Source organism: Camelus dromedarius, chromosome 3 (genome assembly GCF_036321535.1).
Source record: "Camelus dromedarius isolate mCamDro1 chromosome 3, mCamDro1.pat, whole genome shotgun sequence".
NCBI classification, from domain to species: domain Eukaryota; kingdom Metazoa; phylum Chordata; class Mammalia; order Artiodactyla; family Camelidae; genus Camelus; species Camelus dromedarius.
The window spans coordinates 116,919,508-116,945,859 of record NC_087438.1 but is presented as its reverse complement, the minus strand read 5'-3'; the positions used below and the strand labels follow the sequence as shown (position 1 = coordinate 116,945,859).

At 38.3% G+C, this 26,352-nt stretch overlaps 1 pseudogene; it reads left to right on the top strand.

Annotated features, from left to right (window-relative positions):
* The first annotated feature begins 1,052 nt into the window (after positions 1-1,052).
* The window catches only part of LOC135321032 (ubiquitin-conjugating enzyme E2 D2-like), a 31,463-nt pseudogene continuing 6,163 nt past the window's right edge, over positions 1,053-26,352 (top strand).

The following is a 26,352-nucleotide window of genomic DNA, read 5'->3' as shown; positions in this document are numbered from 1 at the left end:
TTCCCCCGGGCCAAAACAAGGATTCAAAGTGAAAGAAACAGCGCCCACCTGCAGCAGGCAGTCCCTCTGGCTGTCCGACCGAGAGGCGCCGCGGAGCCCCGGGCCTGGGGCGCTTGCTCACCGGCGGGGCGACCCCCGGCGGCCAGGCGGGCGGCGCGGAGGCCCCGAGGCAGGGGCGGCGGCTCAGGCGGCTCAGGCGGCGGCGGCTCAGGCGGCTCAGGCGGCGGCGGCTCAGGCGGCTCAGGCGGCGGCTCAGGCGGCGGCTCAGGCGGCGGCTCAGGCGGCGGCGGCGGCTCAGGCGGCTCCGGCGGCGGCGGCTCAGGCGGCTCCGGCGGCGGCGGCTCAGGCGGCTCCGGCGGCGGCGGCGGCTCAGGCGGCTCCGGCGGCGGCGGCTCAGGCGGCTCAGGCGGCTCCGGCGGCGGCGGCTCAGGCGGCTCCGGCGGCGGCGGCTCAGGCGGCTCAGGCGGCTCCGGCGGCGGCTCAGGCGGCTCAGGCGGCGGCGGCTCAGGCGGCGGCTCAGGCGGCTCAGGCGGCGGCGGCGGCTCAGGCGGCTCAGGCGGCGGCGGCGGCTCAGGCGGCTCAGGCGGCTCAGGCGGCGGCGGCTCAGGCGGCTCAGGCGGCTCCGGCGGCGGCTCAGGCGGCTCAGGCGGCGGCGGCTCAGGCGGCGGCTCAGGCGGCGGCTCAGGCGGCTCAGGCGGCGGCGGCTCAGGCGGCTCAGGCGGCGGCGGCGGCTCAGGCGGCGGCGGCGGCTCAGGCGGCGGCGGCTCAGGCGGCTCAGGCGGCTCAGGCGGCTCCGGCGGCGGCGGCGGCGGCTCAGGCGGCTCAGGCGGCGGCGGCTCAGGCGGCTCAGGCGGCTCAGGCGGCGGCGGCGGCTCAGGCGGCGGCGGCTCAGGCGGCTCAGGCGGCTCCGGCGGCGGCTCAGGCGGCGGCGGCTCAGGCGGCTCAGGCGGCGGCGGCTCAGGCGGCTCAGGCGGCGGCGGCTCAGGCGGCGGCGGCTCAGGCGGCTCAGGCGGCGGCGGCTCAGGCGGCGGCGGCGGCGTCCCGGGCGGCACCGCACTCGGGGGCCGCCGCCGGGTGACGCGGCGACCGCTGCGGCAGGCTTAGGCGCCACGTGGGCCCCGGCCTCAGTCAGTCCCCCCAGATCCGCTCTCCGGAACGCCCCATCTTCTCCCGCCGATCCGCGATCACCGAGGCGGCCTCGTGCCCCCTCGCCCGCTCCTGTCCCTCCCCTGCCTCCGTCCTCGCCTCGGGGCCGCCGCCGCCGCCCGCCTCCCACGATGGCTCTGAAGAGAATCCAAGTTGAATTGAATGACCTGCATGGGAGCCCCCAGCACAGTGTTCAGCAGGTCCCGCTGGAGGTGATACGGTCCATTGGCAAGCTACAATAATGGGGCCAAACGACCGTCCTGATCAGGGTGGAGTATTATTCTTGACAACTCATTTCCCAACACGTTACCCCTTCAAACTACCTAAGGGTGCATTTACAACAAGAATTTACCATCCAAATACCAACCATCATGGCAACATTTTTCCTGATATTCTACAGTCACAGTGGTCTCCAGCACTATTTCAAAAGTACTCGCGTCATCTGTTCTCTGCTGTGTGGCATATGGATTAGATGATCCTTTAGTGCCTGAGACTGCTCAGAGGATCTACAAAACAGAGAGAAAAATAAAGCAGAATAGCTCAGGAATGGACTCAGAAGTATGTGATGTAATTAAAGAAATTATTGGATAACCTCTACAAATAAAAATAGGGAAACTCTGAAAGTCCTTTTGATTTCCATCTGACTGCTTTCTATGTGCCCACACCTCATCTTCCCCCGTGCACATGTTTACCTGATAACAGCAGTGCTGCGTGTTGCACATACTTGGAACAACAAACTATAACTCCTGCACTTTTGTACCAACATTGCCTCCAAGCAGAGAAATGTGTGTGTGACAAGCCAGTTCTCCAGGCATAAACTCGGTGCGAGATTAAAAGCTTTCCTTATTGACTTCAATTTGGATAACAGCAAGGTGAGTGGTGGTGGGTATGGTGTGTGCTTGAAAGGGGAAGAAAAGCTCCACTGACCTGTAGGAGGTGGTTTTTTTAAGTGGAATCCTATTAAACTCAAAACAGTTTTGAAAAGCAAGGAGAAGAACACAAAGCTGTTTCTGTATTCATTTCATTCTAAGGACCTACATCTTAGGTGAAAGTTATGACCAACCAGATTAAACTCTACCCACATCCTGTGTTTTAAGGTCTAAGTTTAACTGGTCAACATTTAAATGGATTGGAGCTATGAGTATGTGAAGTGTGATGGGCTTTGATCCAACTCTTTTACATCTCCCCACCCTTTATCCTTCAGCCCCTTTCTCGCTTCCATATTCTTTGGTTTGTATGTGGTTTCTCAGTTAATGCATAGCTAATAGCTCTTATTTTTCTTATGTTTTTAACTGCTTAGCTCTATCTGTATGTAAGGGTGAAAATTCATTTGATGGAAATACTTGTTTATAGTTAAAGACCCATTTGCTCCTCTGGAGCTTGTACATTCAAGAATGATTAATCTGTGTAATAAACTGATTATTACAGTCATTACATATATATATATATAAAAAGTAAATGAAACATGTTGAAGAGACAAATCCAGATCTATTTGAAGCAGAGAGTAAATCTATTTTCAAATTTTAAAAGTCATTACAAAGTTCCCTCTGGTACTAGTTTTTATTAGAAAATATCAGTATAAAGTCATCATCTCATTAACAACTCCTGAAATATTTCTATTTTCTTGCCTTTGGGAAATGTAATAAATACATCCCTAAGGGCTTGTAGGCTGATCCAAAGTTTTAGATGTTTCATAGTCTCTGATCCTAACTGCATATTATTAATTTTATCTCTAATATAAAGAGTTTGGACATGATTTAATTATTTCTGGGATTTTTCCAACCTCAAACATTCTCTAAGTCACATTTTCATAGCTCTAAAAAGAGTGCGCATGAAGAAAATGCCCAAATATTAATCTCCAGACATATTTTCTCTAAACTTTCATATCTCATGTCCAACTTGATATGTTTCCTGGAATTCTCATCAGCATTTCAATTCAACATGCCCCAAATCAAACACCTATATTCCTTACCACCCTCTCCCCTCCCCTTATTCTGTCTATTCTTCTCCTTGGTCAAGGCAAAAAAACTTGCATTTATCCTTGACTTCTCTCTTCTCTTGCATCTAAACTGAATCCCTCAGAAAATCCTGTTGCCCCTACCAACAAAATAGAATTGAAATCTGCTGCTCACTACTTCCATCACTACCATCTCGGTGTCATTTCATCATCTTTAGCATCTTTAGCTGGTTTACTGGACATGGTCTCCAAATTAATCACTCCACCTTTGCCTTTTCCTCCAATAGCAGCAAGAGTGATTCTGTTTAAATGTGAATCAGATCATGTCACTCTGCTAAAACCTTCCACTTAATGGCTGCCTAGATCACCATAATACGAGCCCTTAAAATGCCTGATGAGGACCTGCATGGTCTGGCCTCTTTCCATCTCTGACCTCATCTCCCATCTCACTATTCCCTCTCTTACTCTTTTGCAGTCTTACTGCCACCTTGCTGAACTGTGCAACTAGACACTTCCTGACCACATTATTTAGTAATAAACCCTATGTCCCCACTCAAGCACTCTCCATCCTCCTTTTTGCTTTTTTCCCTTCACTGTCACCAATTAACTTGCTATATATTGTAATAATAATAATAATAATAATTAATAATAATAATAATAATAATAATAATAATGAAAAATGTGTATGTACTTGTTATGTTCTTCTAGCAGAATGAAAACCCATGGAAGGGACCATTTTGATCTGCTTTGTTAATTATTCTAGCTCCAGTACCTAGAAGAGCCCCTGGCACATAATAATGTCCTGTTTATCATACCAATAACTAACTTTGGGGAAAAAACTATTTATGAAATTACTCTTTCAATACTGTTTTATGAAAAGCTTAATATCTACTCTGAAAATATCACAATATTCCTTTAATGTTCCCTTTATAAACCTGAGTAATGTTTAGCCTATCTGCTTAGTTTCATAAAGCTGAAGATTTTAATTAAGTGGATTTGAAGCTTGCTGTTATTGTTGGATGTTTTCTTGTTTTCCAGAAGGAATCTGGTGAGGGATTTTTCTTTATTATAGTCCATATTTTTAAAAATACAATAAAAACAATTTACCAGAGACATTGGCTTGATACTGTTAAGTGTAAATCTTGTGAGAGATTTATATTTGAACTTTGAAAATTTAGACAAGTTTATAAAATGATGAAATTAATTTAATTTTGTACTTGTTTCTTCATGCATTTAATTGGAATTTTTTAAAGTTAGGCTTATTACTAAAATTACTAGTTCAACTTTTCAAAGCTAACTCTGACTTCATACCTCATTTCCTTTATAATATCAATGGCCATTTGGATATAATCTTAACTCTACATTACCTAATAACATTTATTTCTCAATTAGCAAGTGATCAGGAACAAAATTGGATCAAGATTTCTTTCAACATATAAAGATACTTCCACCAATAATACATTACTTTCATATTTAATGAACAAATAGATAAGATAAATACAATATTTTCAAAATACATGACAACAAAATATACTCAGAAGAGAAACACTGTAACCACCATTACAATCATATATTCTTAATTTTGTCCCAATTATTATATGCATCTTAGGTGACTTCCTAGGATACAGCAGTATCACCCAAGGAGAAAACTTGAATAGAAGAAAAGTGCGTTTAGCACGCAGTCTGGAGGAATGCCAGCAATGAAAGTGCACACGAAGTAAGAGGCAGAGACACCGATCTGCAGGCACTGATGGGAGCAATAGAAGAGGTAAGACAGTGACGTTAGGAAGTCAAGATGAAGGAGCGTTCAAAAACTAGGCTATGGGGAGTGACTTCAGAGAGCTGGCAGAGTGGGAAGTCCCAACTCGTCCCCTAATAGCAATGCTAATTTAGAAACAGCACACGGGTGAAAATAGCTTTATGAGACCTCCACATCCGAGTCAGTAAGTTGTAGCATGGTGATGAGCACAGAGCTAGTGACAGCCAGGTGAAACAGGCAAGGACATAACTTCACTTCACCCCCAGGAGTCCCTCCCCCAAGCAGGCACAGTTCGGCACCAAGAGGGCGCAGCTTGACCCATGGTTTCTCCCTCAGGAGAAAGAGAGTGGAGCCTGCACCCAACACCCTCGGCCTTTCAGCACACTGGCCGCAGGGAAAGTGGTGGCAGCTGTGCACAAATGGAAGAAGGCGCACAGCCCAGGACGGAGAGAGAGAAGGGGGATGTGCACATCCATGAAAAAGCCTGAGACTCTAGCTGGCTGCCTGGTGAGGCCCTTTCCCTGTGAAAGCCAGTCTGTAAATGCTGGGGGAGGCGTCTGTTTCTACAAGTACGCAGACACAAATGGAAAACTGCAAGAAACATGGAGAATAAAGAAATATGACCCAACCAGAAAACAAATCTCTAGCGACCAAGACTAAAGAAATGGAGATTTATGAATTTCCAAAAAAAAGAGTTCAAACTAATCATCTTCAAGAAGCTACATCTTAAAGATGCTTTTATGAGTTACAAAATAACACATATACACAACTAAACAAAATCAGGGAAATGATACATTAAAAATGTGAATATCAAGAAAGAGAAAGAAGGCATTAAAAAAGAAAAATGAAGGGAAAAAAAGAAAGAGTGAGAGAAAGAATGGAAGTAAATACATTTTGGAGCTGGAGAATACAACTAAAAATTCAATAGAGAGCTTCAGAATCAGATTTGATCAAGCAAAGAAGGAATTGTTGAACTTCAACACAAGTCATTTGAAATTATTTAGAGAAGCAAAAAGAAAAAAAAAAAGAATGAAAGAGTAAAGGAAGCTGAAGATGAGACACCTCAAATGAACAACACACAGAGTATGGGAGTCCCATAAGGGGAAAAGAGAGAAAGTTGCAGAAAGCTTAAAAAAGCAGTGCCCCTAAACTTCCCAGATCTTTGGAAGGCGGTAGATCCCAGACTCATGAAGTCCAAAGTAGCCCATAAATGAAACAGAAGGTGTCTATGCTGAGACATGATAACCAAATTGTCAAAAGTCAAAGACAGGGTGAGTTTTGAAATCACTCAGAGAAAAATCACCCACCATGTAGGAGGAAGTCCTCTTAAGGTGATCAATCCATTTCTTAGCAGAAAGCTTGCAGGCCAGAGAGATTGAAATAGTATATCCAAAGTACTGGGGAAAAAAATTATGAAACAAGAATGCTATACCTGGCAAAGCTGTACACCAAAAATAAAAGAGAAGAAAATACTTTTTTAGATGAACAAAAGCAGAGAGAGTTCATTACCACTAGAACTGCTTTAAAGAAATACTAAAGGGAGTGCTTAAAGTTGATAAACAGCAAAAATAAAGCATAGTATGAAATCAGAAAATTCACTGATAAAGGTAAATATACAGACAAGTACAAAGATTGTAACATTGGTGTGTAGACTCCTTTTAATTTTAGTATAAAAGTTAAAAGATAAAGGGTATATAGATTGTTATAATTATAAGATCCTTATGTAAGCCTCATGGTAATCACAAAGAAAATATACATAAAAAAGCATATAAACTGAACTCCTTAATCAAATTAATAAAGTGGCTGAATGGAAAATAATGTAACAAATAACAAAAGAGAGCAGGAGTGCCATTACTTACATCAGGCAAAATAGAATGTATGTCAGAATCTATCAGAAGAGACAGAGAAGGACATTGTAAAATGAAAGAAGATTCAGTCCAGGACAATTGACATTAGAGTACCTAGAAACACAAGGCAAACATCAATAGAGCTGAAGGGAGAAATTAACACCAATATAATAATAGTAAAATACATCAATAACTTGCTCTCAATAATGAACAGAACATCCATAAAGAAAATTAATAATGAAACAGTGCACTCAAATAATGCTATGTATATCAAATGGACCTATCAGACATATATAGCGCATCCCACCCCAAAACAATAGAATACACATTCTTCTCAAAAACAAACACAACTTTCTCCAGGAAAGATCACATGTTAGGTCACAAACATTTTAAAAGATTGAAATCTTGCTATTGTAAATATATTTTCTGACCACAGAGAAATGAAACTAGAAATCTACAACAGAAGGAAAACTGGGAAATTCACAAATATGTGGACATTAAGCATCATGCTCCTTACCAAACAATGGAGCCAAGAAAAGTTCAAAAGGGAAATCAGAAAATGTCAGCATAAATGAAAATGAAAATGCAACATACCAAAACTTATGGGATCCATCAGAGGTATTACTCAGAGGGAACATTATATTGATAAACACCTACATCAGAAATGAAGAAAGACCTCAAATAAACCACCTAAGTTTACACCTTATTGAATTAGAAGAATAACCTAAGCCAAAAATTAAGAAAGGAAATAATAAAACTTAAAGCAAAAATAAACAAAGCATAGAAAGATATTTCAAAAAATCAAAATAAGAGTTGGTTTTCTGAAAAATAAAAATTGACAGATGTAAGTTAGACTAAGAAAAAATAGAGAAGACTCAAATAAATAAAAACAGACTACAACTGATATCACAGAAATAAAAAGGGATCAAAAGAGAATAGTATAAACAACTATACGCCAACAACTTACATAGCCTTAAAGTAATGGATTAATTCCTAGAAATATACAACCTACGAAGACTGAATACTGAAGAAATATAAAATTTAAACAGACTAATTACCAGTACAGAGATTTAATCAGTAATCAAAAGCCTCCAAAAACAGAAAGTCCCAGGACCACATGTCTTCACTGGTTAATTCTAGCAAGCATTTAAAAAAAGAATTACTGCCACTCCTTCTCAAACTCCTGCAGTGAATTGAAGGAGAAAGAATAGTTCCAAACTATTTTACCAGGTCAGGGTTACCCACATACCAAAGCCAGGCAAATGTGTTACAAGAGAAGAATGTTATAGGTCAATATCCCTGATGAACATACATGCAAAATTTATCAGCAAAATACTAGTCCATCGAGGTCAACAGGCTTATACACCATAATCAAATGGGGTTTATCCCCCTTGAATGTAGGCATGGTTCAACAAATACAGTCAGTAATGTGATACACCACATTAACAGAATAAGAGAGAAAAACCCCATGATTTTCTCAACAGATGCAGAAAAAAGCATTTGCCAAAATTCAACTCTCCTTTATGATAAGAACGCTTAACAAACTAGGGATATAAGGCATGTGCCTCAATGTGGTAAAGGAAATAGAAGACAAGCCCGAAGCTAACGTCAGACTCAATGAAGAAAAATTAAAGACTGTCTCATGATCAAAAGCAAGTTACAGATGCTCCCTCTCACCACTTCTGTGCAACAAGGTGCTGGAAATTCTAGCCAAAGCAATAGAAAAAAAAGAAAAAAAGAAATAGAACTCCAAATTCAAAAAGGAGTCAATATATACCTGTTTGCAGACAAAATGATCTTGTATGTAGAAAACCATAAGGCCCCATAAAAAAGTGTTAGAACTAATAAACAAATTCAATAAAATTGTAAGATTTGAAATCAATATGCAAAAATTGATTGCTATACACACAGTGAACTATCTGAGAAGGAAATTAAAGAAACAATCCTGTTCACACTAACATCAAAGACAATAAAATACTTGGGATTAGACCCAAGGAGATGAAAGATTCGTACCATGAAAACTGCAACATGTTGAAGAAAGAAACAAAAGAAGACAGAAGTAAATAGAAATATATATTCATATATTGGAAGACTTAGTGTGTTAAAATGTTCATAATACCCAAAGCAATCTGCAGATTCAGTGCTATTCCCATCAAATTCATAATATTTTTTACATGAAGACAGTCAAAAATGCTTACAGAAGTAGAAAAACTCCTTAACAGCTGAAGAAATATTAAGAAAGAACAAAGTTGGAGACATCGTATTTCCTGATTTCTAAATATATTACAAAACTACAGTAATCAAAACTGTATTACTGGCTTAAAGATAGCCATATGAATCAATGGAACAAACAGACTGACAATAAACCTACATCTATGTAATCAACTGATCTTCAACAAGGGAGAAAGAACACACAAGGTGGGGAGCATAGTCCCTTCAACAAAGGGTGATGGGAAAACTGAATATCCACATTCAGAGAATGAAACTGGGCCCTTATCTTACACTGTAAGTAAAAATCATCTTAAAATAGATTAAAGACTTAAACGCAAGACCTGAAACTATAAACCTCCTGGAACAAAACATAGAGGAGAAACTTTCTGACACTGGCCTTGGCAAATGTTCCCGACATATGACACCAAAAGCACAGGAAACAAACCCCCAAATACACAAGTGAAACTGTATCAAACTAAAAGCTTCTGCACAAAGAATCAATAAAATGAAAAGACAACCTAAGAGAATGGGAGGATCTACTTGCCAAACTTACATTTGATAAGGTGTTTATATCCAAAATATTTAAGAAACTCCTACAACTCAATAGCAAAAAACAAATAACCCAGTTAAAAACGAGCAAAATCTTGGATAGACATTTTTCCAAAGAGGACATACACATGGCCAGCAGGTGTAAGAAAATGTGCTCAGCATCACTAACCATCAGGGAAATGCAGATGAAGACAATGAGACAGCCCTTCATACTCGTTAGGGTGGCTGTTATTAAAAGAACAGAAGAAAAGTGTTGGAGAGGCTGTGGAGAAACTGGAAACCTTGTACACTGTTGATGAGAATGTAGAATGGCCTGGCTGTTATGGAAAATACTATGATCCTCAAAATATAAAAAACAGAATTACTATATGACCCAGCAATCCCACTTCTCAGTATATAGCCTAAATAATTGGAGCCAGGAGCCCCAAAAGGATATTTTCATTCCCATGTTCATTGCATAATTATTTGCAATATCCAAGATATGAAAGCAACCTAAACGCCCATTCACAGATGAATGGATACAGAAAATGTGGTACATACTTTCATCGGAATATTGCTCAGCCTTTGAAAAGAAGGAAACCCTGCCATGTACAGCAACCAGGATGAACCTGGAGGACATTACACTGAGTAAAATGAGCCAGTTATGGAATGACAAGTAATGTATGATTCCACACATATGGCATACCTAATGTAGTCAAATTCGGAGAAGCAGAGTGTAAAATGGTGGTGTCCAAAGGCTGGAGGGAGATGGAAATGGGTGTTTTTTTTTTTAAGACTATAAAATTTCAATTATGCAAGGGGAAGAAGTTCTAGGGATCTGTTGTAAAACATAGTGCTTGTATTTAATAATATTATAGTGTATACTTGAAATTTTGTTCAGACAGGACAGCTCATGTTTTAAGTGTTCACAATTAAAAAAAAAAAAAAGTAGAGCGCAATCCACACTTTAATTGCTGCTCTGCTGGCAGGTCCATTAACAAAAACAAACAAACAAAAAGACTTCACTGGATGCTGCAGTATGACGACTGTTAGTGATGTTGTCCATCGTTGGGATGGTGGAAAGGAAGTCCAGATCTGAGGCAGTGGAGTTAGAAAATTCGTGAAGTTTGACTCTGAACAGTGAAAGTCGAGGCAGTAAGTTGAGAAGGTCCAAGGGAAAAGCAGCACGAGCAGGACGTGCCGATGGATCCCTGGGTCTGACGCACGCGGTTTGCCATTCAGAGCCATGCCGAGTTAAACAAAAGACTCAACTTCCTTGCTTCATTTTCCTAATTGATAACGGGGGTGACGCTGCTGCCTGATGCACTGGAGGGTCAGTGCAGCTGTCCATGTAAGTCTGGTAGAGCCCTGCCTGGCATGGCAAACACAAATGCTATCATACAGTATTAGCTAACATTGTCTCACAATCATTAAAAAATGTCTTTTCTATGCTTATCAAGTGTTATTTTCTTTATGTATTTTCCAGGAAATTTTCATCAACTGCTAATTGGTTTTACTTATTTTCTGGAAACTCATTCTACGTAAGAAAGAAGTCTTTACTCCCCCAGTATTTCTCACAAAGATGCAATTACTCTCTTGGATTCGGCTTCCCTTATTGTCTATTCAAGTGCCCACATTGTCTTTCTAGGTTGTGAACTGGGAGGTTGTTTATACCAAAGTAGATTAACAGGTGGAGGAGTGAGTCTGTGGCCAGAGAAGTGAGCATGCTAGAAAGTACATTTTATTACCTGATACTTTTTTTTTTTTTTTTTTTTGGATACTGGATCCACTATGGTGGAGGTCAGATTTCAGTATTTAGCTTTCTCTCTGACTATGCACAGCTTCATCCCCCAGGCAGCAAGAAAAAATCCATGTAACCCTGCCTCACTGGTTTTTTGCTTTTAACTTTGTAAATCCAGCTTTAGAATCCCAAAGTCCATCCGGCCGGGCAGTCTGTGCTCCGATGTGTTAAGTACCAGTGGCTGTTAAACTGGAATTTCAAGCAATGCGCTCTGCTCACGCACCTTGCACTGGCCCCAGGGAATTTCTCTTCCAATTAACCATTGCCAGAAGTCTGTGCAGAACATCCTTTATTTATAGCCCATAATTCCATCTTGCCCTCCAGAGGGGAATTTATTAGCAATGCATTCAGGTGTCTCCGATGCATTTGACAGGTTTGGATATCTTTAGAGCAATTTGATCCGACTCCCATTATATTTAAGAGAAATTCTTTGGTGATCCTGGGTTCTCAAGAATGCAGCAGGGTTTTCTGTATTTTCTAGAGCTGTCTTCATGTTATTGAAGACCTGGAGGCATGGGTGAAGTTTAAGGCAAAGGAGAATTTGGTGTCCGTGGGGTAGCCAGTTCACCAGTTCATCTCCTAACAGTTAAAGAGGGAAGACACTGAGGAAGGGGCATGGATTTGCATACAGTCCAGGTCCACCTGCGACCTTGGGTACCAACCTAACCTCGCTGTTTCTGAAGTGCGCCTAATGACAGTTACTACTTCATACAACAGATGTGAGATTTAAATGAGTATAAGTTTCTATGTACAAGTTTCTAGCTGTGGCTGACACATAATAAACACTATAGGAGTGATTGATGTAATATTAAAATTTAATAGCTATTTAAGTGTTCTACTAAGTCAGTATGTTTATTTAACCACTCTAGTTGTATGTTCATTTAAAATGTATATACATATATGATTTTTCACATGTTGATATGTAATTGTCCCAACCAAATTTTTTTGAAAAGACTGTCCTTTGTGCATTTAATTGACTTTTCCACTATTGTGGAAAATCAGTTGACTATAAATAATAATGTATAAATGTTATATGTATAAATAATAATATATAAATAATGCTATAATATAAATACAAAACTTTGTCTATATCACTGATTATTTCCATAGTTGAATTTAGAATAAATTTTTAGACATGAAACTATTGGATCACATGTATCAATATTTTTAAGATTCTTGACATATGTGCACTAAGAAATTTCCTTTAAGCCCTGGCAAGCAAATTTATAATCTTACTATTGATATATGAAAGAGGTCATTATAAACCACCCTTACCTATAGGGGTTAATATCATTACAAGCATTATGATAAATTTGATAACCTGGGTATAATTTCTTCACTTCCTTGGACTTTCCACTTGCCTCTCCTCTGGAGAATTTGTCCCTGGCTCCTAACTCCTTTCTCCGGCCTCACTCTCCTTTCTTTCTCCTTTGCATTGTCCTCCTTTTCCCGGGGAGTGGGGAGGGGTGGGTGGGTGGGAACCTTGTCTCAGCTGACCACTGTATTACCTTTGCTATTGCCTTGGCTCACGCTGACATCTATTCAACCAGAAAGAACTTCCTATAAGTAGCTCATTAAGCAGGATATTTTCCCATGGAAAATTTTGTTTCTAAGTAGAATCTGCGGGAAGCTATAAATACAAAATAAAATTTTGACTCCTGTGAAACAATAAGGTATGAACTTAGTAAGTAAGAAGACATAGACTCAGAGTTTTTACCAATTCCAGCAGCTGTTGCTGCTAACTCTACTTTAGTGCTCCTGTCAGCATTTTAATCACTTTGCTCTTTTACATGATATTCGGGTTTCTCACACGAACTATTATTAATCTACATGTGCTCCATGTGTTGACTTATGTAGATATTTAACCTGAAGTCCAGGAGACTTCATTCATTTTTTTCTTATATTTCATCCTGTTGGTTTTAGTTTAATAATCTGAACAGTATGTCAAGTTTCTTAATCCTGGGGTTACCATATTGTCAATCATTTTGTCCCTTTGTGTTCAAAAATAATTTCAGATTATTAAGTCTCTCTATCTTCTGGGAATTGGAATTGCTAGTAAAGAAAAATAGGACTCATTCAATGCATTGCTTTTATGGAGATAGCTGAATTTAGACATGTCTCTCAGCAATCATTTATCTTGCCACTAGGCCAATGTATACATCTGTATTAGGGAAATCTTATCTATCTTTACCCTTTCTTCTGAGAGGCCTATAGTAAACTTCTACCATTAAACTGCTTTTGCTTGTCTGTTTACTACATTTTTGAGATGTAATTGACTATAAAATTATATTAGTTTCATGTGCACAACATAAAGATTTGATATATGTATATATTGTAAATTATTCACCACAAAAAGTTTAGTAAACTTACTTTCTATTTCTTTGTAGTAATGTTCACTAAATTTGTGATTGGTGTATTTTTATTCTCAGTTTAATGGAATTCTATATAATTTGAAAGTAGTGAATACCCTAGACTTTGAGGGGTAGGTAAGGATATCTAATCATACGTTTAGCAATGTTTCCAAAAGAAAAATATAATGTTTGGTGTACAGAGAGGGAGGGAAATGGAAAAACTACAATTGCCTTCCATTAAAGTCACTCCCTTACCAGTTAAATGGTAAGAAAACCTAGATTCTCCATGGAGAGTAAATGAAAAAAATGTTCAGCATCACTAATCATTGGGAAAATGCAAATCAAAACCACAGCTAGATATCACCTCACACATGTCAGGATGGCTATCATTTAGGGAAAAAAAGGTGAAAAGTGTGGGTGACAGCAGGCCAGTCCCTTCAGGTAACTGTGCCTTCCTGAGTGTGGCATGGGAGAATTGATCTGCTCTGTCTAACAGGCACTGAATCACATTATCTGTGACCCAGAGTAAGACAGTCACATTTTTCTCATGTTATTTTGACAATTAAAGATAAGAATGTAATTTAAGTACTGATTAACTTCCATATAGAATAACCACTAAATACAAAATCACTGCTGTGTTTTACCTACAAATTAGACAAGGAAATAAAATTTTGTTTTACTATAAGGAGGGAAAAGCTAAATGAATAATAAATACTAATAATAAAATGAAATAGAATTTCTGCTTAATTTATTAAGAAATCTCTGTATTATAATCTCTAGTTTGTATGACGTGAGTTTGATGAGTGAATTCAGGCATAAAAATATCTTACTTATATCTCTGCCATCAGTATCCCAGAAAGAAAAACGTATTGTCATAAAGCCTCAAGTTCTTCAATGCCTGTTGAGATGACCACCCATATCCATGAACAGACTTTGGTGAAGACTGAAAGAGAATTAAAAGCATAGTCCTTAGCCATGAACTTGCCCATCACACCCAGCATTTTATGAAAAGTGAAAAGCCAGCATTTTATCAAAGAGGCTCCTGACCTCACTTCATTGTTCAAATTTCTAATGGAAGAAGGAAAGAGAGAAGAGAAAGCAAACCAGATTTGATTTAAACCCATTAGTCATTGTTTTTGCCTCTAAAACACACAGACTGGTAGCAAAGCTACTAGTTATAAAGCAGAAATATTTTCTGTGACAACTGTGGAAAAACAAAAAGACTTAAATTACCTACTCAGTCTGTTTGTTCTCGTGGTTCTGATTTTTGGCATTCCTTAACATACAAGCAAATCACTGCCATTGTTTTCATGTGCTCCCAAAAGACAAAGAAAACAAATATCTATCTATAGAGGACACAGTTTTGAACCAGAAACCATGTTTCAAAAATTTACTTGTTTTACTTAGGTACTTGCCCATCACAAGTATATTTAAAATTAACCATATAACTTGTCCTCAGTGATTACAGAGAACATACATTGGGCAAAATTAGTTTGAAATTCAAGGTTTTTGAAATGTCACTTTTCCAGTCATTATTTATTATTCATATACAAAATAATGTTTTCCTACCCTTTTTAATTGAAGTAGAGTCAGTTTACAATGCTGTGCCAATTTCTGGTGTACAGCATAATTTTTCAGTCATACATGAACATACATGTATTCCTTTCCATATTCTTTTTTATTATAGGCTACTACAAGATATTGAATCTAGTTCCATGTGCTATACAGTAGAAACTTGTTTATCTGGTTGTGTGAGGATTTCCTTGTATTTCTGGTTGTAAGAGATATTCTACCAAAGTTCAGTAGGTATTTTGGGAGATTTGTTCCACAGGTAGATGTCATTTTACTGTATTTGTGGGAGAGGATGAGGTCCTCATCCTTCTACTCCACCATCTTGGCAATCTGCTGCCCTAATGAAGGAATATGTAACCACAGTATTCAATATTAACTTTGTAATCAAATATATATTTATATAACAAAAGGCTTTGCAGCTGATCAAGACAATTGGTCAGAAATAAACTTTGTAACTGACATGCACATTTAGTTACATTAGTCATTCAATTGCCATTGGTTATAAATGTTTAGAATAAGACTCTTAGCACATACAGACACCAAAGAAGAAAAACAGTCTATGACTTTATAGTTTACCTTCCTGACTTGAATTACACCTGAGCAGAAAACATAGGGGAATAGTTTATAAGCATTGAAAGTTGGAAAGGCAGAGGAAGTGTCCTTGCCCCTTAATGATAATAGCTTCTAGGTCTGAGGGTAGTTGAAGGCATAATATTTCTGCAATATTCACAGATATTACCTGTTACCTGTACACATCTAAATTAATATATATCACATCACCTGAATACCAGAGTAATTGAATATTTCTGTAGTAGAAACAAAATTCCAAAGCATTTATAAAATTAAGCTATATTTTCTAATGCTTCTCCTCTAAAGAATGTAATTGTGTACTGATTCATAAAAAGATGGATTTGATGAAATATAAAACAGAGACTTTTCATTAAACATAGAAAACATATTTTTTGAACACAAGAGGATGGATGTATTTATTTCTTATTGTATATTAAAAGCAGGTTTTGGTGACCCAGAAAGAAGATGGAAAAGGATGTGGTAAGGGAAATGCTGGTTCTGAAAGCAGAAGGTGAAGAAAACAGGAAAAGTATTTATTTTCTAGGAAAGTGTTTTTGTGGAAAGTAAAGCTGGAATAAAGAAAAAAAATGAGATAATTCACAGACTGTGAGAAAAGTCTTCAGAGCAAGCTTAGATGAGAAAAGGGGAAAAGGAAAATAAAAATTAAGTCAGCCGCTGGGGGGCATAATGAGAGGAGAGCAATTGATTGTCAATTTCCTGGCAATTTACAAAAGGAATGATGCCCCCAGCCAGGAAAGAGGTGAATAGGATTTCATATATAGGAGGGGAAAAAAACACCCCCAAAAAGCCTCTGCAGTCTCCGTCTGAGTTAGTAGGGCAGGAGGCTGTCTGGACACAAGTTTCAACAATTCATTACTCTTTAAGGATACAGGAGGAAGGGAGCCCTGAGGAATCTGGTCTGAAACTTGACAAAGGGAGAACTGAAGACAAGAAATACAGGAACGCAAAAGAAAAAATTCAAACCACACAGGAAATTGAGAACTCAGTGGGATTTGTTTATTTATTCAACAAGCAAAATCAAAATAATTCTAAGGGTTAAAATAAGCCCTAAAGAATGCCAGTATAAAGTGGAGAAATTTTAAAAACCGAGACAAAGAGATAAAAAGCACGCCTGCGTTTCTAAGTACGGTGGACGCGCAGAAGCGCGCCCTCTAACGGTAGGGGTTGTGGTTGGGGGCAGGAAAACCTATTACATGGTTTAGCTGGGGCTGGATGAGTTAAGTGACTACAAGGAGGGAAGTCTCTTTCAAAGAGAATAGCAGCGGTTGGTGCTTTATAATGTGTGGTCCAGCATCTGCAGCATCAGCATCACCTGGGAACTAACTGGAAATGAAAACTCTCAATTTGAGGCGAAGAATGCAGACCCACTGACACCCAAACTTCGGAGATGAGGTCCAGCAATCTGTTTTAACAAGTTCTCCGGTGACCCTGAGGTTGGCTCGCGTTAGATTACCAATGACACAAGCGAATATTTAGAAACAAGGAGGAGCATCTTCCTATCACATATAATAGAAGTTATTTTTTAAACCAGTTTTTTTTTTTATTTTAATTTTGGGAGTGCTTTAATTTCACGTATTTTTAAATTGCATTTAGTGTTATGAATACAGATTTCTCATAACATAAAACTCCACATAACTGGGACATAGATCAAGAAAGAAAGTATCGCCAGCATCCCAGAAGCTCTTTCCATACCCCTTCCGGGAATTTTCCCCGATCCTCTACTCCCAAAGATGAAGACTCTCCAGAATTTTTATAATTTAGCTTTCCTTTTCTTCATTTGATCTTCATATGAGTGGAATTTTCCAGTATGCTTTCTACTCTGCCTAGCCTTCTTTATTCATGTTATGCTTGTGAGAGTTCAGCTTTAGCTAAATGTGTCACTGTGTGCTTTTCAGTTGTATAAACATATCAAAACTATATATCTAATGTAATGATGATGGACATCATCTAGACAATTTATAGTTTGTGACTTTCATTAATAATTCTACTATAAGCTTTCTTGCACCTGTATCTTGTTTCTCCTTTGTAAATGTATATATACGTATATATGCATATATACATATTTATATGTGCATATATGTATATCAATTACTTATATACATATCAGTGGAGTTTGTGGTCATGGTTTATGTATTTGTTAAATATTAGTAATTAATAACACATTGTTTGCAAAAGGGTTGTGCTAACTTATGCTCCTGTGAGCATGTATGAAACTTCTCTTTTCTGTACAAACAAGCATCACTCAGCACATCACCCATTTTTATTACAGCCACTCTGGCAACTACATAGTAGAATTCTATTTTGGTTTAATTTTTATTTCTATATTTATTAATAATAGTGAATGCTTTGAAAATTTATTGGGCATTTGATATCTTTTTTGTGAAGAATCTTAACTTTTTTGTTCATTGTTTATTGAATTGTTTTATGTATATATATAAAACGCTTTAAAGAGCTTTTATAATATGTATAGCACAATATATAAATATGCATACATATAATTTACATATTTTATTCATCTGTAGGAGTTCCTAAAGTACTCTATTCACTAATTGTCAGTGTTAAAAATATTTTGTCCCATTCTCTCTCTTAGTTTTCAGTCTCTCAGTGACGTCTTTGAATAAGTAGATGTTCTTATTCTTCACGAGATTTTAATGATTTGTGTAATATCTAAGAAATCTTACTTCCTAAAATTTTTATTGTTTTACCCATCACATGTAAATATCCAATCTGATTGTACTGATAATTTTTGTAAGATATGAGATACGGGGATAGTGTCCGAACAATTTCATTTCATTGTCCCTCAGATTTACACACTTTTATTTCTATTAGTGTGACATTGTATTCATACGTTTTCTAAAATTTTCAACCTCAGGATAGACCTAACTTGGTTGTGTTTTAGTACTACTTTTCAATGTCAGTGAGATTTAATTGCTCATATTTCACTTAAGCTTCCTCCATCCATAGGCATGGGACTGAAATTAAATGTTATGCTCAGTAAGGTGTTTGCCTTCAAGTTCCAAATAGCTTTGTGAGATGAAATTGGAAGATTTAGATTTTTCTTCTGTCTAGAAATGTGCTGTCCAGGACAGAACCACTAGCCACTTATGGCTATAAGTGCAAAGAACACACTTTTCCATGTCAGTTTTCAAAGGCCCAGTATAAAAAAATATAAAATATGGCATTAATAATACCATATATTGATGATTATTTAAATAATTGTGTTTGGGAATGATTGGAGGTAGGTTAAGTGTATTATTAAAATTAACTTCATTTGCTTAGTTAATTTTTTTAAATGTAACTACTAGAAAATTTCAAATTTTATTTGATACTTTATTTCTTTGAACAAGGCTGTTGTGGAACATAATGAATCCAATTTTACACTTTTGACAAACTTTAATGATTCAGAAAATTTAGGCTCAGCGTCCGAGTAGTTCTCCAATTTTCTTTACAGATTATGTTTTATGTTATTGGTATAGTCAGCCATCCTGTATTCTTCTGTATTAATTTTGGGCATGCTTTTTCCATTTTCAGTTTTTCCTGGTACTGAATTATTAATTATTATGTTATACTTCATTCTCCTTTTAATACATATAATCAAATATATGTATATAAATGACCATTTTAATATTCTGAATGTCAAGTAGATCTATTCTTTCACTATTTGATAAGAATTACTGAAAGATTGACTCTAATATTTCTTTTCAAAAAAACATCTTGTTTTGCTCTATCAGTCCCTGAATTGTAGATTTCTATTTATTCTCCTGCTACCAGTGTCTCTGCCCCAGAGAAGGATGTTTGCTCTACTTTTCAACTCTTCCTTTGAAATACTGGCTCTTTTCACATGTGTGATCTCATTTCTTTGTTTTCTCTCTTTCACTAAGAAGTGACCAAGCTTGTCTGGTATTTGGGTGTTGACGTGCTTTCAGCCAGAGACTGAGCAGATTCCTGTTCAAATCTGTAAGGCTTTGATTAAACATGAAAACAAAATTAGATTTATAGAGGCTTTACCTTCCTACCTAATTGGAGATACACTGATTGTGACCTTGAGGTAGAAACTTCTAATATTAGTGGCAGATCTTCTGTCCTTGTCTTTTTGTTGACACCAATTTGTTGTTGCTAAAAAGTAGTTTTCTAATTGGAAATGTAGTTTTTCTACCAGAAAAACTTGCATTTATTCAATGAAAACTTACCTGATGGGTGTACTTAGTCTCAGGCATCCTAAGCTAAAGTCGCACCCTGGAATATGTGATTGACATCCTTCTTTTCAATACGCTCCCAAAGTCTGATTTGGATTCCCCTGCACCCACCTTGTACCCTAACTGAGTGCTCCAGAGACCATCTTGATTTCCGCTTCCTGCTGCTCTGAATTGAGAATTGTGAGTGGGTTTACTTTAGGGATCGTGTCCATTTGTTCTGAGGTAACATTTTTTTTTTCTTTTCATGACTCACACATCTTTAGGTACATCTTGAATGCAGTCTTATGTTTTGTGCTTCTTGCAGACAGTCCTCAGAGCTTCTGGGGAATGATATGGGAATGGGTGTATTTCTTGAACTATCCTCCCTGTGCCTCATTTACCCCCCTGTAATGGACATCTCAATTCAGGCTGCTGTAACAGAACTAGCATAGCCCAGGCGGCTGGTAAACAACAGGAGCTTACTCCTCACGGTTCTGCAGACAGGGAGTCTAAGATCATGGTGGGCACACGGTCAGGTGTGGGTGAAGGCTTGCAGGTTGCAGAATGCCAGCTTCTCATGATGCCCTCACAAGGCAGACAGCAGAGAGGAGGGCTCTCAGGACTTTCTAAGGCATGAATCCCACTCATGAGGTCTCCATTCCCATGAGCTTCTCTAAGCCTAATTACCTTCCACGGGCCCTGCCTCCTACTGTCATCACATTAGGGTAGGGTTTCAATGTATGAATTTGAGACACAAACATTCAGTCTATAATAATGGGTATAATCATTAGAGCAGGCAGATAGCTAGATCTGAGCAGAGAAAAGGGGCACAGGCCAAATGGCAGGAATTGGGCAAAAAGGAGGGGCACTGGGGCCAAAAGCAGGAAACCACACATCGTATAAACAACAGGGGTCTCTGGGCAGAGAAAGAAAAGCAGGAACCTCTGGGCTGATAAGCAGCCACACATTTTGGGATGACAAGTGGCCTGGAGGCCAACAAAGAAAGGTGGGAAACAGGAATCTCCACTGTCCAAGTGTAACCTTTTGCTCATTGTACACTCAATTCAATAAAATTAGCCTTGAAGATTAGAAGTACCCACCATGCACCAATGCCGTGACACTTCTGATCCAGACTAAATAAGGACAAAAATCCCCCCTCCTTTCGGGAAGGTGGAGTCGGGGTGAAAATCAGGGAATAGGACCCCAAACCCTTACATCCCCAATGAACACCCCACCCATTCATTTCTACAGCCTGTGTAACCAACTTGCCAAAGAAACGCAGGGCAGCTGCTCACCTGCCCCTGCCCACTCCCCCCCTTACAGTGAACCATCCACCCCTTAATAAAGCCCCGCTTTACTTTCTTAGTGAGAGTCACATGTTAGGAAGTTAACAAAGCTGATATGTTTAACTGCTAAAATGTCATGCCATGCATAGATGAAACTGAATTAATAACATAAGAATAAGGGTACTTAAATGGTATTTGCTAAGGTAGGCATAAAATGAGTAGCTTAGCATTTAATTTATCTTAAATACCTAAATATCAATATTTCACATGATGACTTTTAACACAGATGAATACTAAATATTTGCATCAAATACCCTTTCTTATTTTGAAGTAATTCTTCATCTTGACAAATTCTTCAAACATGAGTCGACAAGTTGGCTGTCTTTCTTTAATTTTCTCATGTTTTTTTGCTTATTACACTTTTCTACTCCTTGAGCAGAGCTCCTAGCAACCTTTTCTTACTTTCTTTTCCCACAGGAGTAAAAGGCAAATTGCTCTCCTATGTGATGACGTCTCTGTGTGCTCTACCCTTAGAGTATAATAGCTTTATTCTCACAATGAAAGTAGACTGAAATGAATTTTTATGGATAAAATATTCAACTAACCGCTATGCATTATTTTACACCAAATTGCTTTAGACAATTTTGACACTTCATTAGAGCACTGACCTAAAGAACTTACTAAAATCGTAATAAAATATTGCAGTCTAAAATGATCTTCTCTTTACTGTCACTTTTTAGTGGACATATGTACCTTCTTAGGAGAGCAGAGCTAGTTTCCTTTGTAGATGCCCCATTAAGATTGCCATTAAAGTAAAATTTACTTAGGTGATTGAATAGAATTTCTGCTTAATAGTTTAAATTATTTGGACCATGTGTCTTATATACACATGGCTGTATGCATATTTTGATGTCTAAAAGATGAAAAGATGCATCACTACTTTTGTGTTTGCCCTCTAATTCATTTTATGCTGAATAGATTTTTAATGCCCTATATTTTGATATAAAGGGATTTATTTTCACATGGTGAATCATTCAAGCATTTTAACATATTGAAGATGTAGAAAGAGAGCCTGCATATTCTGGGCCATACCAGTCCATGCCAGCAAATGGTCACACTTTGTTTTTATTCTTAATATTGCTCCCTGGTATTTCCAATTTTTCCACTCTTTTATTTGTTTGCAGATAGACCATAGTCTGTTTTATTTACTATCTTGCCAAAAGCAGTAAATAGCAGCTGAAACATTCTACTACATTTGTGCTTTCCATCCTCTTCTGCTACAGGTGTTGAGAAAGCTTGCATTTCAGTTTCTCTCCAGTTACATCAGGTGATACTTCATAATGTGAATCGGCAGCTTTTCACCCTTTCATATTTCCTTGGTGCCGCACATTTCCTTGGTGCCCACCACTCAGGAAGCCAATACCACACCTTTTAACTTCTCATTATGGCAGAATCTCAACTTTGGCAGGGTTTTCAGTAGTTGCCATTGTAGGCTAGACTTACATTCACCTGACACGTTACATTTTAACTCAAAGTTTTCCTTACACAGAAGTCATTGGAAGCTTGGTGCCTCCGTAGGGTAGATCTTTCCCAAGTAGTGACTCAGGGGGCTAGACTGCTGGAATATGGGAGGGGCGCCGACTAGAACGTGTGGCTTCCAAGTGGCCAGTGAACTGAAGATGGGGAGAGATGGAAGGATGTGCATCCACACACAAAGGCTTTGCCTTGGACTGAACACACAGAATTTCTCCTAGGATCTCATTGGCAAGAACATGCCCCACTTATAAAGATGGCTTAGAAGTTCATGTCACCTTTGGAATAACAGATGAGCTTTACTGTCTCCACCATATTGTTCCAAAAATTCTGGCTGTCATTAGTGAGGTGTCAGCTGGGGATCTGACCAATTGCTGACTCCTTCCTCGCTGTTCAGTGGATCGTTCCTGTGACTTTGCACCAAGTCTGTACAAAAGTTTCTTTTAAACTTCCTATTGCAAAGCTAAGTCCATAAGAACTCAGAGTCTCTCCAGGGCATTATAAGTGGAAAAAAAAAAGTCAATTTCAAAAAGCCACACATTACTTGTATAACATTATTGAAATGACAAAACTGTAGAGATGGAGAACAAATTAATGGTTGCCAGTGGCTACAAAGTTGTAAGAGAATTAGGGATGAGTGAGACTGTAAAGGGGTAACACAAAGGAAATCTTTGTGGTGATGGAATAGTTCTCTACCATGTCAGAGGTAGTGTTACCTGAATGTACACATGTGATAGAATGACACAGAGCTTTAGCCACACATTGTGCTGATGATGGTTTCCTAGTTTGACAGTGTATTATGGTTCTATGAGATGTATCCATGCCCAGGACTTCTCAGTACTATCTTTGCAACTGTATGTGAATTACTTCAAAATAAATACTTGTAAAATGAACATTTCATTGTTCACTAATTTTTCCTCTTGATTACTTTGGAAACTGCCACGATAGATATGCACAGAGGTATATTTATACATTGAGAAATTTGTTTGTTTGTTTGTACAAGATGCCAAAGCAATTATTTATTTATTTATTTATTTATTTATTTATTTATGTGTTTGGTTTTCTTTTTTTAACACATGACGTTGTATCCTGGAGTGGGAGTATTGGACTTGTTACCCCAAAAGGGGAAGACCTCAGTTCTTGTCTCACCTGAAAGAGAAGAATTCAGACAGTAGAGAAAAAAAAAGTGTTGTGTAGTTAAAGATTTTAAAGGTTTTATTAGCATAGGGAAAGTGCACCTCCAAGAATGGGAGGCAGGCTGATCAAAGGGCAGACAGCAATGGCCTCTGTTTGACTCTTCTGTCTTATACCCTTGCTTACATATGGTCTCTTGATTGATTAATGGCTTTGCCCCTGGAGTGCTTAGTCATATTTGCACCCCTTTTTAAAAAATATATTTTTATTGAAGTATACAATGTTGTGTCAATTTCTGGTGTACAGCACAATACTTTAGACATATAGGAACATACATATATTTTCATATTCTTTTTCCACTGTAAGCTACTACAAGACATTGAATATAGTTACTTGTACTATACAGTAGAAACTTGTTTTTTTAATCTATTTTACATATAGTAGTATCTGCAAATCTCAAACTCCCAAATTATCCCTTCCCACCCCTCCTCTCCTGGTAACCATAAGTTTGTTTTCTATGTCTGTGAGTTTGTTTTATAAATAAATTTGTTTGTCTTTATTTTTTCTTTTTTAGATTCCACATATGAGTGATATCGTATGGTATTTTTCTTTCTCTTTCTGGCTTACTTCACTTAGAATGACGATCTCCATGTCCATCTATGTTGCTGCAAATGACTGTCTTTTATTATTTTTATGGCTGAGTAGTATTCCATTGTATAAATATATCACAGCTTCTTTATCCAGCCATCTGTTGATGGACATTTAAGTTGTTTCCATGTCTTGGCTATTGTAAATAGTGCTGCTATGAACATTAGGGCACATGTATCTTTTTGAATTAAGTTTCCCTCTGGATATATGCCCAGGAGTAAGATTGCTGGGTCATATGGTAAGTCTATTTTTAGTCTTTTGAGGAATTTTCGTACTGTTTTCCATAATGGCTGCATCAAACTACATTCCCACTAGCAGTGTAGGAGGGTTCACTTTTCTCCATGCCTCCCCAGCATTTATTGGTGGACTTTTGGATGATGACCATTCTGACTGGGTCTGAGATGATATCTCATAGTTTTGATTTACATTTTTCTGATAATTAGCAATATTAAGCATTTTGTCATGTGCCTATTTGCCATTTGTACGTCTTCATTGGAGAATTGCTTGTTTTGGTCTTACAGGGGTGTTAAAGTCTCCTACTGTGATTATATTCCCATTAATTTCTCCCTCTATGTCTGTTAGTATTTGTTTTATGTATCTAGGTGCTACTTTATTGGGTGCATATAAGTTAATGAGCATAATATCCTCATCTTGTATTGCTCCTTTCCTCATTATACAGTACCCTTCTTTATCTCCCTTTATGGCTTTTGTTTTAAAGTCTATTTTGTCTGATATGAGTATTGCTACTCTCTATTTGCATGAAAGATCTTTCCCTCCTCTCACTTTCAATCTATGTGTGTGCTTCACTCTAAAGTGTGTCTCTTGTAGGCAGCACATTGTAGGCTCTTGTTGGATTATTCAAGCTGCCACTCTGTGTCTTTATATTGGAGCATTTAGTCCAATGACATTTACGGTGATGATAGATGTGTGTTTACTGCCATTTTGAACTTTGTTTTCCAGTTACTTGGTATTTCTTCTTTATTTCTTTCTTTTCCTTTTTATTTTCCTTTTTGTGGTTTGATAACTTTCTTTTGTATTAGCTTGGTTTCTTTTTGGCATTTGTGACTCTGTTGTATGCTTTTGATTTGTGGTTACCCTTACTATATCTGTTTGCTTTAGACTGATAGTCATGTAGGCCAAGCACATCCTAAAAAAAAGAAGAAAAATAAAGGAGAAAAAGGGAGAGAGAAATCTATATTTTCTTGCTCTCCTCTCCCACCTTTCTATGATTTTTTATATTCTTTATTTTTTCATCTTCATGTTTACTCTCTTGCAACTCATTGTAGTTATCCCATTTCCAATTATGGTTTTCTCATTTCTGTAGCTTCCTGTTTCTTTTCTATTTAAAGCAGATCTTTCAATATTTCTTTTAATATATGGATTTAGGATTGCTGAATTATTTTAGTTTTTGCTTGTCTGTGAAATTCTTTATCTCTCTTCTACTCTAAAGGATAGTCTTGCCAGACAGAACATCCTAAGTTGCAGCTTTTTCTCATTCAGGACTTTGAATATATCTTGCCACTCCTTTCTAGCCAGCAGTGTTTGTGTAGAGCAATCAGCTAAAAGCCTTATGGAGGTTGCCTTGTAACTCACTCTTTGTTTTTCTCTTACTGCCTCTAGAATCCTTTCTTTCTACTTAATTATAATATGTCTTGGTGTATGTCCGTTTGGGTTCTTCTTATTTGGGAATCTCTGTGCCTCATGTACTTGGATATCTGTTTCCTTCTATACGTTTGGAAAGTTTTCAGTCATGATTTCTTAAAATACATTTTCAACCTACTTTTCTCTTTCTTCTTCTTCTGGGACCCCTGTT